Below are 6,112 nucleotides of genomic sequence, written 5' to 3' on the forward strand. Positions count from 1 at the left end.
TATCGTTCAGTCATACAAAAGCATGAAGTTTTGTCATATGCATTTGTGACTTCAATGAACCTGCAGGATATTTTGTTAAGGAAAATCAGCAAAGTGAAAGAAGAAAAAATGTAGAATCTAAAAAAGTTCATCTCATAAAAGTTGAGAATAGCATGGTGTTTATCAGAACCTGGGGAGAATACAAGTGCAGGAAATTTGGGGAGAGGTTGGCCAATAGATACAATGGTCTAATTGGAAGACGGCCTAGTGATCTACCACATGGTATGTGACTATAGCTAGCAATAATGTATTGTCTATTTGTGGCAAGGGGAGAGCATTTTGAATCTTCTCGCCACAAAGAAATGATAAGTGTTTAATGTGTTCAATATGCTAATAACACTGATTTGACCATGGCATCATTTATACATTTATTAAAACATCATTGCGCTTATATATACATATATACATATACATATACATATATATATATATATATATATATATATATATATATATACATACATATATATACATATATATATATTTGTTATATATACAATACATAATTTATTATAGGTGAATATTTTTAAATATATATGACACAGTTATAGCAATAAAAAGCAAAAATAGAGAAATCCAAATATAAAAATTACTATACACAATGGGGATTTTCCATTTATATCAAGGAAATTGGTGAATTGGTGGCAAGGTAGAAGAAATTCCTATGTGTTGGATATTTGAATAAGAAAAAGAGAATTACCATTTGTAGAGGATTTTCTTAGCACCCTGACAACATGTTTCATTAAGTTATTTATGAAATCCTTGCAAACACTCTTTGAGTGTAACTGTTCTAGGAGTCAATAGATGGTGATTTGGGGGCAAAGAAATGATGTGACTTCTTGAAGTTCCACACCCGTGTCAGAAAACAGATTTTCATCCAGATCAACCTTATATTCTCTCTGAGCTTTTGATTTTAGCCTATAGGCCATGGAAGGAGGTATGTCCCCAGAATGTGTGACTTTTTTTTTGTTGGTGCAGAAAGATACATTATATAATATCTAGAGACACTTGTAACACCTTTGAACTACTTTAAAAATGTTCATGGCATGAATTTTGAATTAGTTGTCTTTGACCTATAATATTGAGGTGCATTAGCAACTTTTTAGAAGATTAATGATGTAAAAGCATGTGGAACAGCTACTCATTTCCTCTGCACGTCACTGACTCCAAGGATCCACATCTGCCATTGGCTATTTGGGTCATGTTTTCCATGGTAGCTGTTTTGTGCCCGTCGGCAATTTCCATGTCTATAATTATCCATCGATGCTCAGTATTGAACTTGAGCCAATCCCCCTCCCCGCTACTTGAGTTCCTGTTCTTAGAATTGCCAAATTAGGAAATAAGCTTTTCAATCTATAGGCCTCTTATCCTCACTACCTAATTTCCTGAATCATTCTGTTCATCATTAAGAGAATTTGTGACCTTGGACATGTAGTTATGGCCCTGATCTGCTTGTACATTTTGCCAATCTTTTTATTAACACCCTAAAGCATTAGACACATTTTTTTGTTTCTGAAATATTCTTTCCCCTTAGCTTCCTTGGCACTCACTAGCACATGCCTCAGATAACACCATACCCTGTATTATTTTTAGTCTCCGATCACTTTTCAGGACTTTCAGGCTTCCTCAGGCTCAGTATTCATTCATTCATTCATTTATTCATTCATTCATTCATCCATTCATACCAGGGATTGAACTCAGAGGCACTTAATCACTGAGCCATATTCCCAGCGCTTTTTATTTTGTTATTTTTAAAATATTTATTTATTTTTTTTAGTTTTTGGTGGACACAACATCTTTATTTTATTTTTATGTGGTGCTGAGGGTCGAACCCAGTGCCCTGTGCATGCCAGGCGAGCGCGCTACCACTTGAGCCACGTCCCCAGCCCCTATTTTGTTATTTTGGGACAAGTTCTCACTAAGTTGCTCAGGGCCTCACTAAGTTACTGACACTGGCCTCGAAATTGCAATCCTCCTGCCTCTGCCTTTCTATTGCTGGGATCACAGGCTTGCCCCACTGTGCCCAGCAGGGCTCAGTTTTTTGACTTTGACCTTTTTCCTATGTCCTCTCACCTATAGGGTTTTCACTCACATTATGACAGAATTGAATTGATGCTCCAGATTCTTTGCCTCTAGGCAGATCTTTCTCTCTGGCTCCAAATCTGCATTTATTACACTGTCTGCTGTGCTTTTTCACCCACTTGCTCTTTCCTTTGCTGATTCACTTATTCATTCAAAATAACTTTTGAGCTCCTACTTGCTGTGACATAGTTGAAAATCAAAAAGAGGTGATTGCACTTCATCCTTCCATAGAGTTCAATCTTTGCTTTCTTAGCATTGCAGAGAAATGCATATCCTGAGTTGAATGCCAACCTCTCCTTGATAATTAACTATTTTTTTTTTCTGTGTGGCTCATTATGTTTCTCTCTCAGATACTCAGTCTAGAAACTCTCTAGCACTCTCCCAACCTCCCACAAGTGTCTCAGTATCCTCTGAGTCCTACTGGTACTTTCTCAATCACATAGTTTTCCATTTTTTCTGACATCTCAATACCTAACTCTCTTTGCCTGTATGCTTTAAAAACTATATCAGATCCTTAAGTTTTTTCCTGCTCTTCTCTCCACTCTCCCCTTCTCAGATCGTCTTCCTAACTTGCCTTATTAATGACCTAAATAACCTGATTTTATTTATTTGTTTCCACGCTCAAACGTCTTTCAAGATTTCTCATTGCCTATAGCATGAAGATCACCTTCCTAAGTCTGAGAGCTTTCATGATATATACTCAGTGGAACAGTTACAGCAATAACATAAACAATAGCAGCTATTGTTAGTTACATTGCTTATTGTATATGAATATATGTATATGAATAAATGCTTTAAGGATTATACTAAGCTTATTAAAGTTTTCACGGTGTTGAGACAGAAGTCATATTTCTGCAAAATAGTTGAAATGCTAATGTTATATTTATTGTAGGCAAATTATATATTAATTACATTTCTAAATATGGCCAATGAAAAATTGCATAAAAATTACTGTCAGCCTTCTTTAATTGTGCATTGATTCTAAACTTTATTGAGATGCTTATGCAGTTATACAAAAGATAAATGTGATAATGTCACTGAGAAGAATTTACCTATAGCTTGTTCTTCTGCTGCAATGTGCTTAGTGTCATGCCTGTAAAAACTTGAATATACAATGTGTTCTACTGTTTAAGTTGTCACAACTTTTTTTCTGTAACTTCTGGCAAGATTTCTAGAAATGAAGTTAATTGTATAAAAATTTCAAGTTCTATAATTAATTTATCAGATTCATTTTTTAAGAATTTGAAATTTTCTAGGTCTCCATTGTTACTCTCATATAATAGATCTGCTATCTTGTCTTGCGTCCACATTAAAATGCTTTACTATAGTATCATGATACAGTTAAATATTTGGTAGCAACTACTCATTTTTATTTTCTAGCTATCTCTATTATGATTAGTTATACTTGATAATACTTATGCATCCTATACAAATGTTTTTGTTAAATTTAAACTATTTAAGTATTATCCTTTCCAGCTTAACTTTATAACTTCCTTATTAATTCAAAATATTCTGAGTGTTTATTTTTTCCACAAAAATAATAACAGTGCTATTTATTTCCGTGAATTTCTGTAGCTTTTTTTCAAATTCTTAGATCACTTTTTCAAATTATTCCCAGAATTACTGATGCAGATATTAAAAAGATTTTTTTACCTTATATCTGACTGCTGATACTTAGGATTTTTATTATAATATTCCCTTAATAAAGATGTGTAACATGACATTGCTTTTATTTTTAGTATTTACTTTCAGTACATAAAAGCATGTTAAGTTCTAAGTTGCAAGGAGCAGAAAATCACTGAGAGATTCTTCATTAAGTCTGAATAAGAAAAAGAAGATGATGCCACTAGAACATGATTCATCTTACTTCTGCCCATCTCTTCAGCTGTTAAAATCGGGAAACAATCACCTATACTAAAGAATCACTGGAAGAACTAACTTAGAGAAGTTCTATAGTATGTTTAGCTTATTGACTAACAAAAGGAATTCATTATATTTGTTAGTTTCTTTTTTGTTTGTATTTTTATCCTAAAGTTACATCTGAAGTAATGTGACAAGAGTAAATATTTGTTAGAAAGAAATTTCTGATGTAAGTGAAAATAATAAGAAAAGTTAGATAAGATAGGTGTCATGAAGACAATGTGGGAGGCTGTTAGTAATAACATTTCAAATAGCTGAAGTAGAATGTGTTCCAAAAATATCACCCAACAGTGTATGAACTATGCATAAAATTTTTCAAACATCTGTGCAGGAAAGGAACCATTCATCACCAACTTATTTATGACAAATCAAACCCAAAAAGATTAGCTGTCACAATTTAGATCACAGAGAATCAATGATACTGTCAGGGATTAAATTTCTCTGATCCTACAGCACTGTTGTGATATGATGACAAAGGACCACAAGATGGATGACAGTGGTAAGAGTTGCTATTTTTGTTGGGCACTGACTACATGTTAGCTGTCTCCACATCATTTATTTAAAACTAATGGAAAATACTATAAACAAGCTGTTATATTTATTGCTACCTTTCAGATAGAGAAATAGGAACAGAAAAAAATAAGTAAATTGCCTCAGTTCCCAAATAGCAAATGGTTCAGATCTTGATGACTTGAGATGACAGAACACACATCTTCAAGACCTCCGTAGATTACAAGGTGACTGTTTCCTCCCTTGTCATACAAAAAGCTATAATATCAAATTGCCTTTTCAATCTCCAATTAAACATGTAATAAATAAATGGATAGACATATAGATAGATTCTTGTATCAATCAGCGAAAGAGAGAGAAAAGTAAACATTTTCCAAAATCCTTGTTATTGTTTTCATACTTCAATATTTGCCACTAATACCCCAGCCTCAGTAAGCGTCCAGTTTAGGATTCTTAAGCCATATTTATGATTAAATGATTGATTTTATCAAAGAATGGTGGCCAAACCATGCCCACTATATACTAAATATAACTAGCAACTAGTTATTAACAAAAAAAATATAAATAATTAAGGTAATATACCAATTTTTCAGCAATATAAAATTATCAAAATAAATCCCATGAGTTGTACAATATTATGATTATGACAAAATAACCTTAACCTTTTGTTTGTTCAACCTAAATAAAAAATAACCTTTAATGGGTTTTCTTAGAAAATACATATTCATTTATTAGTTTTGTCTTGGTGCTGTTGGAAGTTTCCTTCTCCCCTCTACAAATCCACAGAATTTTCCCACAGTCCCTTCACCCAGTTTCCTCTAATATTGACTCTTAAAAAGATTAAATAGGTTGGGCACAATGGTGCATGTCTGTAATCCCAGCAACTCAGGAAGCTGAGGCAGGAGAATTGAAAGCTTGAGGCCAGCCTCGCAAGTAAGCGAGGCCCTAAGCAACTTAGCAAGACCCTGTCTCAAAATAAAAAAATAAATAACTAAATAAGGCTTGGGATTTCTCTCAGTGTAAAAGCACCCCTTGTTTCTATCCCCAATACAAATACATAAATAAAGAACTATAGTATAATGATCAAAACAAAGACATCAAACTGGGTACAAAACTATCAACTAACCTATAGACTTTATTTGAATTTCACCAATTTTCCTTTAAGATCCTGTTTCTGTCTGGGATCTTGTGTTGCACTTAGTCATAATGATGCCTTACTCTCTTCAAATTTCTGGCAATGCCTCGGTCTCTCCTAGTCTTTTATGACTGTGACCCTTTAGAAAGATGCTGGTCATATGTTTTGTACAAGATCTCTCCTCTTGGGTTTGGTGTTTACTTATGACTGGGCAGAGTTATGGGTTTTATAGGGAAATGTCACAGAGGTGAAAGGTCCTTATGGAATTATTTGGTGGGAAGAAGAACACATCAGCATGACTGGTTAGGAGAAATATTAATTTCAATTATTTGATTAATGTGATGCTTTTTGGATTTCTTACTATGAACTTACTATTTCTCTCTTTGTCATTAATAAATATATTTTGGGAGATACCTTGAGAATATC

Source organism: Callospermophilus lateralis, unplaced genomic scaffold, assembly GCF_048772815.1.
Source record: "Callospermophilus lateralis isolate mCalLat2 unplaced genomic scaffold, mCalLat2.hap1 Scaffold_82, whole genome shotgun sequence".
NCBI classification, from domain to species: Eukaryota; Metazoa; Chordata; class Mammalia; order Rodentia; family Sciuridae; genus Callospermophilus; species Callospermophilus lateralis.